The sequence below is a fragment of the Salvia splendens genome, chromosome 15 (assembly GCF_004379255.2).
Source record: "Salvia splendens isolate huo1 chromosome 15, SspV2, whole genome shotgun sequence".
In the NCBI taxonomy this organism is placed as follows: domain Eukaryota; kingdom Viridiplantae; phylum Streptophyta; class Magnoliopsida; order Lamiales; family Lamiaceae; genus Salvia; species Salvia splendens.
The window spans coordinates 29,456,458-29,469,178 of NC_056046.1; the positions used below are offsets into that span (position 1 = coordinate 29,456,458).

Here is a 12,721-nt window from a genome sequence, read left to right on the forward strand (position 1 = left end):
TAAAGATCAATTTATTGGAGCTTGACGATAAACTTGCAAAAACATATTTCATTACGTAAACCATGCACTGTTGATGAAACACAACATTCTCGAGTTATGGGCATGTATCATATGTCCGAGTTATATACTACAACAATTCAATCCTCCTATCTTAAAAATAGCTATATCACTCAATATGAACTTTAAAACCAATTATGTACGACATATTTCTAAACCACCATCATCATGCATGATCATGTGTCATAATATTTCATAGTCTAATGACTTAATTTAGTGTACAAATTATTTCACAACAAATACCTCAAATAAATACATACAACAATATAATACAAATACAAGCATATATTATTACTTTTATTATTTTCACACATGTTGAAGATAAATTTGTGAGTCTAACCGAGGCACTGCATGAGCAATCAAGGGTTTAGCCAATGATAAGTCATGTTTAGACTCAGCCAAGTCAATAGTACTGGTATCAAGTGGTTGCTTCCAGCTAAAACCTTGAATAAGTCTAGCCAAAAGCATGGTTGTTGTGGTAGAACCAAGCTCAATGGCGGGGCACCCTCGTCTTCCGGTACTAAATGACAAAATACGCAAATCGTGATCCACAAGCGAGACATTTGAGACTTCATCAACAATGTGTCGTTCTGGCTTGAACCGGAGAGGCTCATCCCAAATCCTAGGGTTTCGACCTAGGCCAGGGCGGCTAAGCACCACATGACTACCCTTTGGGATGAAATAGCCACCCATGACAATGTTTTTGCTTGAAATGTGAGGCAAAGTAAATGGTGATACCGGGTGGATTCTAAATGACTCTTTTAGACAAGCCTTCACGTAATTTAGTTTCCACAAATCTGATTCTTGAACGAGCCTGTTCTTACCTATAACTCGGTCCAACTCCTCACATGCTTTAGCAAGAATGTCGGGTTGATTGATCATCTCTGCCATAGTCCACTCAACTGCATTTGATGGATTATCAATTGTTGCCAACATCATTTCCTATAAAATCAACATCATATTATTCCCATGATGAAGTCATAATAATATATTACAAGATTTTAATCAACAACTATGGCCAAATAAATACTTACAAGAATGACTGCTTTTATCTCTCGAATTGACAATAGGGGCCTATTTTGTGAGTTCTTGAGGTTTATCAAAATACCAAGAATATCATTATCCTCGCTCTTAAGTCCTAGCTTCCACATCTCCATTCTCTTTTCGATTTCTTGATCGTGGTATTTTCTTACATTCTTGATGGCATCTGTGATCATCTTTTTTATTTCCATCCAAATCAAAAAACCACCAACCACGGCAAAAAATCAGCAATAGCGAATCCGTAGAGACATGAAAGAATGGTGAATAATCCATCTACATGTTCTCTCTATTCAATTCCCGGGCCTCCGTCATCCATTCCCGAGCCGAAAAACCTTTCGCTGAACACCATCTTCCTTATCACATTGCCACAGTAATGCCTAGTTACATCTCTCAAGTTCACAACTCCACTTTTATGTGGATTGATGCATTAATTATATACAAATCTCACGAGATGATCGGCTTCCTCTAATCGTTTTGCATGGAGCAGTCTGAACACATCATTTGTGAGCACCTCCGACACCAGCACCCTCCTCATTTTCGTCCACTGGTTACCGGAGGGTGAGAGGGAAGGTGAAAGGTATCCATTGCTGACGAGGCGGGCCGAAGAGACGTCGGGCCGGGAGGCAATGACGCTGTCATGCTTCTTCAAGAACTCGATAGAGAGTTCCGGAGAAGAGACGGTGATGACGTTGACGCGGCCTAACTTGATGCAGGCAATCTCCGTGTTGAGTTGCTTCATGACATTGTGTATCCAACGGAATGCGGGCTTCTTCCAAAGCATTTCCGGCAGGCTTGCGACGATCGGGTAGGAGGTGGGGCCCGGTGGAAGTGGCGGCACCGTCGAACTTTTGTTAATTGATTTGAGTATAAAAAATCTTAGTGAAACTAAACATAAAGCTATTGCTATTAACGAGGGAAGTTCATTGCTAAATCTTGTTTCTACTTTCATGTTAGAGTTTACCATGTTTGAATCTATGAGCTAATGTGTACGTAAGCTCTAAGATTGGGCTTGCAACTTTATAGAGGGAAGTGAGGAATTGGATGCAAATAGCCTTGAGATTAATTTAGACTTGTATTAGGTTTACGTATATTGGTTGAGGCATACGACGAGTAATGAGTTATTATTGAGTTCGGGGTGTGATATTGTAATGCACTGTGTTGACATTGATATTTAAAATGTCAACACAAATTTGTGTTGACATTGATATGCGATCGTATCGACATTTTTAATATACTGCATTGATGAGTTAACAATTTTAGAAAACGCGCCCCAAGTTTCTGAATATGAATGAAAATTTAAACTGTTGTATTGGTGAGTATTTTTATTTAATTCGATACTCATAAATCTTAATCCAATTGTGAAAAAATAGGACCGTACATTTATAGCTTCAACTTGTGTTAGCTTCAATTTCAAGTACTTGAATTTGTTGGATGAAATTATAAAATTTAATACTCTTATTAAGCTTGTAAATATCGCAAACAATTTAGTAGTGCTGGTTGTGAACGCAATACGAAAATGATTATTTCTTTGTCATGTTTTTATTTCTCACTTTTTTTCGGCGTCAGGCCACAACTCACACAATAATAACGTCTTTCATACTACCTCCGTCCCCCAAATATTGTTCCACTTTGACCCGACACGAGTTTTAAGAAAATGTAATGGAAAGTGAGTTGAAAAAGTTAGTGGATTGTGAGTCCTACTTATATATATTAGTTTTATAATAAAATGTCAGTAGAAATGAGTAAGTGAAATATGGGGTCCACTACCAAAAATGGTAAAAAGTGAAATGGGACAAACTTTATGGGACGGACGGAAATGGAAAAATGGGACAAACATTCTAGGACGGAGGTAGTATTAATAAACATTATTACTTGTTTGTTTTTGTTGTAAAATTGAAATACGAGAAATAATAAAAAATTAATTCATTAATAACAGGAAGAAAGTAATCCGTTGCTCATTGCTCGTTAAATGAATGGAAATTGACGAGGAAAAAACGAACGGCGGAATCATTTATTCACATCCTTATTTATCAATCGTTATAATTGGTTTGCCCGAGACCAATAAGCATTTAATTGATTGCTTAGTTTAACAAAAGAAACCAACAGAGTGTGGCAAGATTCTATAGGAAAGTCGTCAAAAATAGTTCGAATTAAATAATAGTTGCTATTTCATTTATTAATTCAATTTTTAAAAATTCCGGCGATGTTTTTCGACCCTCTCCTAATAGTTGCTCTAGAATTATGTTTCCTTTATTAATTGGAATTTTTAAATTTTGGGGAGTGTTTTTCGACCCGTTCCTAGTAGTCGCTATACAATTATATTGATACCTTATATAGGAAGCTAGAAGCTAGGCCATCGGTCTTCATTCTATAAATATTGTGGCTATATATCAAATTACCATAACAAACAAAACTAGATATAATTATACCAAACATTTAGAGATATTTTCTGTTACCTAATCTAGTAACGGAGCCTTGATTCTCATTCTATATAAGTTATTCTACCACAAAAGACTTTAGTAAGAGCCATCATTCCTCACTACGTACCGAGAAGCGCTCCATTTTATCAAGCATTTAGAGCATAAACGACTGGGTCGAAAGAGAGCACAAGTTTGAGAACTTTCCAAGCACGCCTATGCTCGGGTTTCTTCACAAATATCGAGAATGTACCAACCACAATATCATCTTTCAGTAGGGATGTCAATGCACCCTGAAACCTATGGATCGAATAGCCTGCTAAATTTATGCATTAAATTTTAGGATGTTACCCTCCGTTCAATAAAAATAGAGACTTTGTGGACAACACAAGTTTTAATGCAAAATTCGTAAAGTATGAGAGATGTAGAAATAAAAAGTGATAAGAGTATTGTTATTGGAGACTGCGTCAGCCATAAAAGAGAAAATACATACCAAAAAAGCAAATGACTATTTTTATGGGAAAGCCCAAAAAAAAAAATCGGCATGGAGTTCAAGAAATGGATGTTTAATGTATTAAATAGATAGATAGATAGATAGATAGATAGATAGATAAAAAAAGTAAAAGCGAGAAAAAAATATAGAAAATAGAGTAGAAAGTGAATAAAGTAGAGAGGGTAAAGTAAGAGAGGGTAAAGTAAGAGTGGGAAAAAGTGTTATATATAGATAGAACTCAACCAACTATGAGAGAACATCCTAAAATGGAAAAATGACTCAACTATGAGGGAACAAAAGAAGTTGAGACGTGTTACTTTTTGGGTTGTCCCAACTAAATGACACATTTCATTTTGCAATAATTAACTGACTTCTCTCTCAACTTTGTCTTTTGTCCTCATCTCTTATACTATATTATCTCTTCTATTTCTTAATTTATTATTTGTTTTACTTTACTATTTATAATTTAATTCACTAAACATAACTATTTGTATTCATGTGCCAAAATAAATGTCTCACTTAGGCTGGAATGGAGGGATTATTAGTTAAAAAAACATTCAAAAAATGTAATACCCCAACTTTTTCTACCGTTTTAATTATTCTTCAGGACGTCGTTTGGGTACCTGAAAAATTTTCACCTTTGTCTTTTTTTTGTCGTGAGAATAATTTTACGTTTGGACCTATTACAATTATTCTCTAACAAGTCCAATTATTTTTCTTGAGTAAGCCCACTTATTTTTTGAGCCCAAGTCAATTTCATTATTTCTACAAATCAGTTACGGAAGGGAGATATGATAGTAGTATTTCAAGTGACAGATATATATGAAACTGCTGCAGATAGTCTTTCCACCAATAATTCCACCAATAATCAAGATCCATTGCGGCTGCTCATGACGGACAGCAGTTATGATGACGGAGAATTGCTCTGAGGCGGCGGCGGCGATCCCGGCAGTGGCGACAGGCTGTCGGCAACAGCGGCCGTGACTCACGGTAGAGCTGCAATGTGAGAGAGAGAAGAGGAGCGGCGAGTGACAGAGATAGCGGGAGTTTGAGGATGATACGACAGCGACGGAGGATGGACAGCGGTGCCGTTTTTCGGGGCTGCCGAGCGGAGAAAAAAATGAGGAGCCCGGAAACCTTTACGGCGTCGCCTGAGAGAGAGAGGATGAGTAAAGCTGATCGGGGCATGATAGCAGCGGCGTGAAGGGAAAGAGAGAGAGGAGATGACGGAGTCGGAGACGGAGGGATAGAGAGAGAGAGAGAGAGAGGTCTTGTGAGAGTGAATTAGATGGAGAGAAATAGTGGCAGATCGATGCGAATTGCGTGAGACAAAAGGGGAATTGGAGCTCTCTGATTTTGGGAGTTCATTGATAACGTAAGGTGAGAAAAGTTGAAGAAGTTTTGGGCTTTGTTATATTTAAATGTTGTGTGCAATGTGAATTAAATTATAGATCTGGGCCTATTGTTTTTAGTAAACGAGATGGATTGGAATTTATCTAGTCTTTGGGCCAGACTACATTAAATCAATGGGTGTCTTCATTGAATATTTGTCATGCCATGTTTTTCAAGAACGGAAAGGAATTCAAGTTCAGAAAATTTAAATTTACAAGGTGGGCTTTCTTTATAAATAAGGGCTATGCCCTAAGTATATTTTTATACGAAAATGATGTTGTGAATATTTGTCATGCCATGTTTTGTTTTATCTATGGAACCTATCTGATGTGGCTTTTGCCATCAATGGATAATCAAATTCGGGTCTGATTAGGGAGTGAGTCCCTACTCAGGCTAGTGTACACCTATGGAGATCGTGCGCCATCTTTCGAGTTGGTTGGTCTAGTGACTTGGGATGTGGCCGCATTCCTTGTCATCAATGGATCAGATATGGTAGACATCTATGGGAAAATGGTTGATCAACCGAATTTTACATTGGAAGTGCACTAAGTGCATCAAGTATTCAGCCCTGCATGTGTTTTCCCTATGTGCAGGTTGAGCTATGACGAGCGCAGAGGGTGTTGAGCATTAAAGTGAATGAAGATAGTAAATAGAATGTTCTGAATATATTGTGTCTTCATACATAATATTATTCTTCTCTCGAATGCTTCCGCTAAATGTTGTTTCTTTTGAGTTAAAGTAATGTTCAGATAATATTCGTGTCGAGTTGTGTTGTTTTCCCCTTTCTTTCCCGCTTCTTTAACCTTCCCCTGATTGTGATCAACCATGTTTTATATCCTTAGAAAATGCGGGCGTGACAAAAATATTAGAGCCTACTGACCAGACGGGTTAGAGTTAGGATCATGGTTGAAAATTCTCAACCTGAATAGTTTGCACCTAAATAGACCAACAACCCAAGTGGATTAGCCAAAACCCGAGCGGCTCGGCCTGATTTACATCCCTATGTGCAAGGTTAAATATAGGGCAAAAAATTTGGAAACAAATATGAGGTGAACAACCATACCTACGTTAGCGACCACCCGATTGAGTATCATGTCAAGCAGACAACTATGAACCACAAGTTATATCCGATTTCTTCATTCAATCAGCTTAGAGTCTACATATTGTGTACTCAAAAAGATTTTAGCCTTCCACTTCCAAGTCCGTTGCTAGTACTCCCTTTGTCCCATTTTAGGAGTCCCAGTTGACTATATTTGGGTGTCCCACTTCAAGAGTCCCGGTTTTAATATTCCATGTATGGTAATAGACCCCACATTCCACTAACCTTTTTCAACTAAAATTTTATTATAAACTAATATGTAAAAGTAGGACCTACATTCCAGTATCATTTTTCACCAACTTTCCTTAATATTTCTTAAAACTCGTGCCGAACTCAAATGGGACTCCTAAAGTGGGACAGAGGGAGTAGTTTGCATTGTGGCTTCAAAGACTTGGGCACTTCAACTTTGATATAGTCAAACTTGTTCTTAATCGTTGTAATATTCATTTTCAATCATTGAAAACTAAGCCTTTTTGTCATTCTTGTTGTGTATCTAAAGCACATATACTTGAACTCATTCTCAATTTGCATACTCTACACCTTTAGGGCCCAGTTCAAGTAACTTCCAAATACGGTTACTTCTATTATGTGTCTTTTATTGATCAGTTCAACAGATATGCATGGATCTTGTCTTAAAAAGAAAAGAGTGATGTATATTTTGTCTTTTAAAACTTCAAAATGAAAACATGTTTTCATGTAAGATCATTGAGGCTTTAAACTTATTACGGGGAATATAAGGCCCTATCTGGTTTCCTTAAAGAGGGTGGAATACATCATTGAGTCAGTTGCCCTCACACACCACAACATAATGGCCTATCTGAAAGGAACACAGAAACGATAAATTTGGAACGATACAGAGTGTTAAACAAGGGAAGATTGAAGAGGATCAATCACAATGATACTCCAGAAATAGTTGAACACAATTAGAGGGATAGATTGATAGCATTAAATTAGATTGATACTATTGATAATATTCCATACATGTACCTTGTGTAATACCTATAAAAGGGGGCAGTCTATGTAGAACAAAATCATCAAGGAATACTCAATAAACACTTCTATTCTCCTCTATTTTCCTAACTATGTCCGATGTACATTTGAAGATGGTATCAGAGCAGGGGTGAGACTCAGAGTAGTCTCATCACTGTCTCGGACCAATCCCGAACCCCTCGACTAAAATCCGGCAGATCCTGCCAACAACCATAAACCATGTCAGAAAACAATGAACCACCAAAACCATCGGAAACAGAGCAATTTGCTCGAATGTTTGCCGAATTCATGCGCACAAGTATTGCGCATAGCCAGAAAGAAATAGTTACCACATATGCCTCACCAAACCAAAAGATTGAACCTCACAGAATCGATTCATCACCGTTAGTTATCGGAGAGAAACTAAACGGCGAAAACTACTCCATCTGGGCCGTCGTCATGAAGGCGGCAGTCAGCGGAAGAGGATTGATATCTCACCTTAAGGGAGTCCCAATTCCCCCCGCAAGGACCGACCAAGCCTTCAAGAGATGGCAGCAGGCAGACAACTGCGTGTTTACGTGGTTGATTCAAAATGTCGAACAAAAGCTAGTCAGCCGTCTGACTCAGTATCCAACCGCCAAGGATATATGGACCAGTTTGGAGATCACATATGCAAGCGGAGGAGACAAGATTCAAGTGTACGACCTGTACGCAAAGGCAATAACATTAAAACAGAAAGAAGAATCTCTGGAGGACATATGGACGACGTTGAATGATCAATGGATCTCCATTGACCAGAGACAACCGAATCGAATGAAGTATACCGAAGATATTGAAATCTACCAACAAGAGAAACAAGAACAAAGGTTGTTCCAATTACTCATAGCCATAAACAACAAGTATGAGGGCATAAAAAGGGAGATATTGAGGCAAGAACCACTTCCCTCGGTGGAGGCTGCATACGCAGCACTCCAGCGAGAAGACGCCAGATCCGCCGTCCTACAAATTGGAGACTCCAGCGCACAAGGAATTGGGGCCGGATTGGCAGTAACCCAGCCGTGGAAAATCCTGGTAGCACACCGCAACCCCCCTCAACGAAGCGGGGAGAATGGCGAAAATTGGAATAGACGACCAGAGGAAGACAAAGCGAAGATGCTATGCTCTCACTGTGGGAAGTGAAAGCACACACGGGAGACGTGTTTCGAGCTACACGGCTACCCGGAATGGTGGCAGGAGAGGAAATCAAAGAGTAACTCGTCTCCGGTGCCGTTCAAAGGGGGTCGAGCGGCTGCAGCAGTGGCCGGAAGAGAAGGGGTCCCAGCCTCCGCTACTACCAACCGGAACGGAACGGAGGGAGCGGCGGTCGGGACGGCGTCGATCGCCAGAGGATAAACCGATCCAGAAGTGGAGGCGCCAAACCTAGACGGAGGTAATTCTAGGGGTGGGAATTTATTCCCAAGCCCTCAACCTTCTAATTTACTACACCAGGAACCCCACACACAAAATATTGCAAAAAACCCATGATCCTGGAAAATTGCAAAAGAGACCTCGGACTCTTAAAAGACCCCAAATCGAGTCCAGAATTTAAAAAATTGCCAAATCTGATCCTAAAACTTCCAGATATTCCCAAACAGCCCATATACCTTGTGAAAATAGATTTCAGATCCTCGAACAATTGCCCACATCTTACGCCCTATCAGCTTCATCTGGAAATAAAAATGACAAATGGATTTTTGACTGTGGAGCCACCGACACGATTACTTATGATATTGCTGATATTTCTAACATGCATAGGGCACCAAAAACTCATATCCAAACGGCCAGTGGAGAGTGTACCTCAGTGGAAGGAGCAAGAACTGTCAGAATTTCGTCCGCTTTGACTTTATCCAACTGCTTATATGTTCCTTCCATGTCACACAAATTATTATCAATCAGCCATGTGACAAAAGAGTTAAATTGTACTCTCCTGATGCAACCCAACTTTTGCCTTTTGTAGGATATCAGAACAGGGGTAATCATTGGACGTGGCACTGAGAGGAACGGGCTGTATTATGTGGACGAAATAGATCAACCGGGAACTGCCTTGCTAACTCGTGGATCGTCCGAGAGGGAAGCTTGGCTCTGGCATCGTCGTTTAGGACATCCATCCTCGGGTTATTTAAAAATTCTCTTTCCTAAATTTAGTCAAGAAATGTATTGTGAGACTTGTGTGTTGGCCAAAAGCCATAGACACTCTTATAAACCCAATAATACCCGAGTTGATTCGTTGTTTTCTCTAGTTCACTCTGATGTGTGGGGTCCATCTCCGGTTATAGGGGGACAAGGGTTTAAATACTTTCTTCTCTTTATAGATGATTGCACTCGCATGACATGGGTCTACTTTATGAAACACAAAAATGAAGTCTTTGAACATTTTAAACACTTTCACACCCTGGTACAAACCCAATTTCAGAAAACCATACAGACACTTAGATCCGACAACGGGGGGAGAATTTGTAAACTTGAGCATGAAGACCTTTTGTCACGATAAGGGTCTAGTCCACCAAACTACATGCCCATACACCCCGGAACAAAATGGTATGTCTGAGAGAAAGAACTGTACCCTTCTAGAAATGGCGCGTGCTATGCTAATTGAATCCAACACCCCCAGAAATTTCTGGCCCGAAGCTATTGCCTCATCTGTCTATCTCACGAACCGACTTCCCTCTGGCATGCTGAATCTAAAAACACCACTAGAAGTCCTTTCCACACAAGCCCAAATCCCTTTACCCTTAACTCTTCAGCCGTGAGTGTTTGGATGCTCAGTTTTTGTCCACATCCCTAAGCATGAACGTACCAAATTATCGCCTGTGCCATAAAGTGTGTTTTGGTGGGATATGGGGCTTCCCAGAAAGGATACCGATGCTTTGATCCTAAATCTAGACGCATGTTCACCACCATGAACTGTGATTTCCTTGAAACAGACTACTTCTTTAACCACCTCAGCGGTCAGGGGGAGAGTGACCATGACCTACTTAGGCGGTTAAATCCAGCGGCGGCAGCAGCAGACCCACCAAAGGAAGTCATCAACATAATAGCACAGTCCCCTGAAATACAGCCCGCACCACCGATCAGTGACATCGCCCAAGAGAACCCTTTACTGATATCTGATGTAAGTATTCCCGATACTTCTTCTGAATGTGAGAATACTCAGACTATTGGTGATAATGTCTCTACATTATGTGAGACTGACCCTGAAACAGATATTGAGTCTGAACCAGACAACGGAACTGAACCAGAAATCTGCGACCTACTGGAAGAACAGATGAAAGAAGGAGTCGGAGGATATAAACTACTTCCACCGAGATCCAACCGAGGAATTCCACCAAAAAGATACAGCCCTGAAACCTTAGGCAAGAAGGCTAAGTATTCAATTGCCAAGCTAAAGGGCAACTCTCCGAAATGGCGCATGCATTTGAAGCAGCACTTTATGAGGAAGAAGAAATTCCCTACACAGTGGAAGAGGCTTGGAGACACAGACATTGGAGAGAGGCAATGCTAAAGGAAATGGGTGCACTAGAAAGGAACAACACTTGGGAAAAGTGCATGATACCAGACGGGAAGAAGGCAGTCGGGTGTAAATGGGTGTTCACTATCAAACGTCGACCAGACGGTTCCATAGAAAGGTACAAGGCGCGGTTGGTAGCAAAGGGGTATACCCAAACCTATGGAGTAGACTATGATGAGACATTCTCTCCAGTAGGGAAGATGAACACGATTCGAGTGCTATTATCCGTTGCTACGAACAGAGACTGGCCACTACATCAATTTGACGTCACAAACGCTTTCCTACATGGGGAACTAAAGAGAGAAGTATACATGGAAGTACCACCAGGATTCTCACAGGGGTACAAGAAAGGAGAAGGATGTAGACTGAAGAAAACTTTGTATGGACTTAAGCAGTCCCCCAGAATTTGGTTCGGAAGATTCACTGAGGCAATGACAAAGTATGGGTACAAACAAAGCCACTCTGATCATACATTATTCCTGAAGAAGCGAGAAGGCCGGATTACATGCTTGATCATCTATGTAGATGATATGATCATAACTGGAGACGACGCAGAGAAAATCGAAAGACTCAAGGGAAGTCTGTCCCAAGAATTCGAGATGAAGGACTTGGGAAATCTTAAGTACTTCTTGGGAATAGAGGTACTAAGATCTAAAGGAGGGATCTTTCTGAGGCAGAAGAAATATATACTGGACATCCTGGCTGAGACAGGACTTCTAGATTGCAAACCTGCGGATACACCAATCTTAGTTAATCATGGACTGCGAATCTCCGAGGGGGCGGAGCTAGCACACCAAGGCCAATATCAACGTCTGGTTGGGAAGCTCATCTATCTATCCCACACTAGACCTGACATTGCCTACGCCGTCGGAGTCGTGAGTCAGTTCATGCATCGACCACAGAAGGATCACTATGAAGCCGCATTGAGAATAGTTAAGTACCTCAAGGGAACAGTTGGACATGGAATAATGTTCAAGAAGAATGAACTCCGAGGAGTACATGGATACACGGATGCTGATTGGGTAAGCAACCCGGTTGACAGAAGATCTACAGCGGGCTATTTTACATTTGTTAAAGGTAATTTAGTCACTTGGAGAAGCAAGAAACAAAAAGTAGTAGCATTATCCAGCGCCGGAGCAGAATTCAGAGGGATCAAAAGTGGGCTAATGGAAATATTGTGGCTAAGAAGACTAATGAAGGAGATTGGACTCATTTTAGAAAAGAGTCAACTCTTCTGTGATAACAAAGCAGCCATCAGCATATCCGAAAATCCAGTACAGCACGATAGGACAAAACATGTCGAAGTCGATAGACACTTCATCAAGGAAAACATTGAAAGTGGAGCAGTAGAGCTACCCTTTGTTCGATCTGAAGATCAACTGGCTGATATTCTCACTAAGGCTGTTAACTCGAGAAGTCTCATGAATGTGTTGTGCAAGTTGAGTTTAGGAGATCCCACCACTCAACTTGAGGGGGAGTGTTAAACAAGGGAAGATGGAAGAGGATCAATCACAATGATACTCCAGAAATAGTTGAACACAATTAAAATAGTTGAACACAATTAGAGGGATAGATTGATAGCATTAAATTAGATTGATACTATTGATAATATTCCATACATGTACCTTGTGTAATACCTATAAAAGGGGGCAGTCTATGTAGAACAAAATCATCAAGGAATACTCAATAAACACTTCTATTCTCCT

The 12,721-nt window shown here is 40.2% G+C and overlaps 1 pseudogene; it reads right to left on the minus strand.

The window, feature by feature from the left end:
* Positions 1-363: 363 nt before the first annotated feature.
* On the minus strand, positions 364-2,047 carry LOC121766990 (annotated as a pseudogene).
* Positions 2,048-12,721: the final 10,674 nt, after the last annotated feature.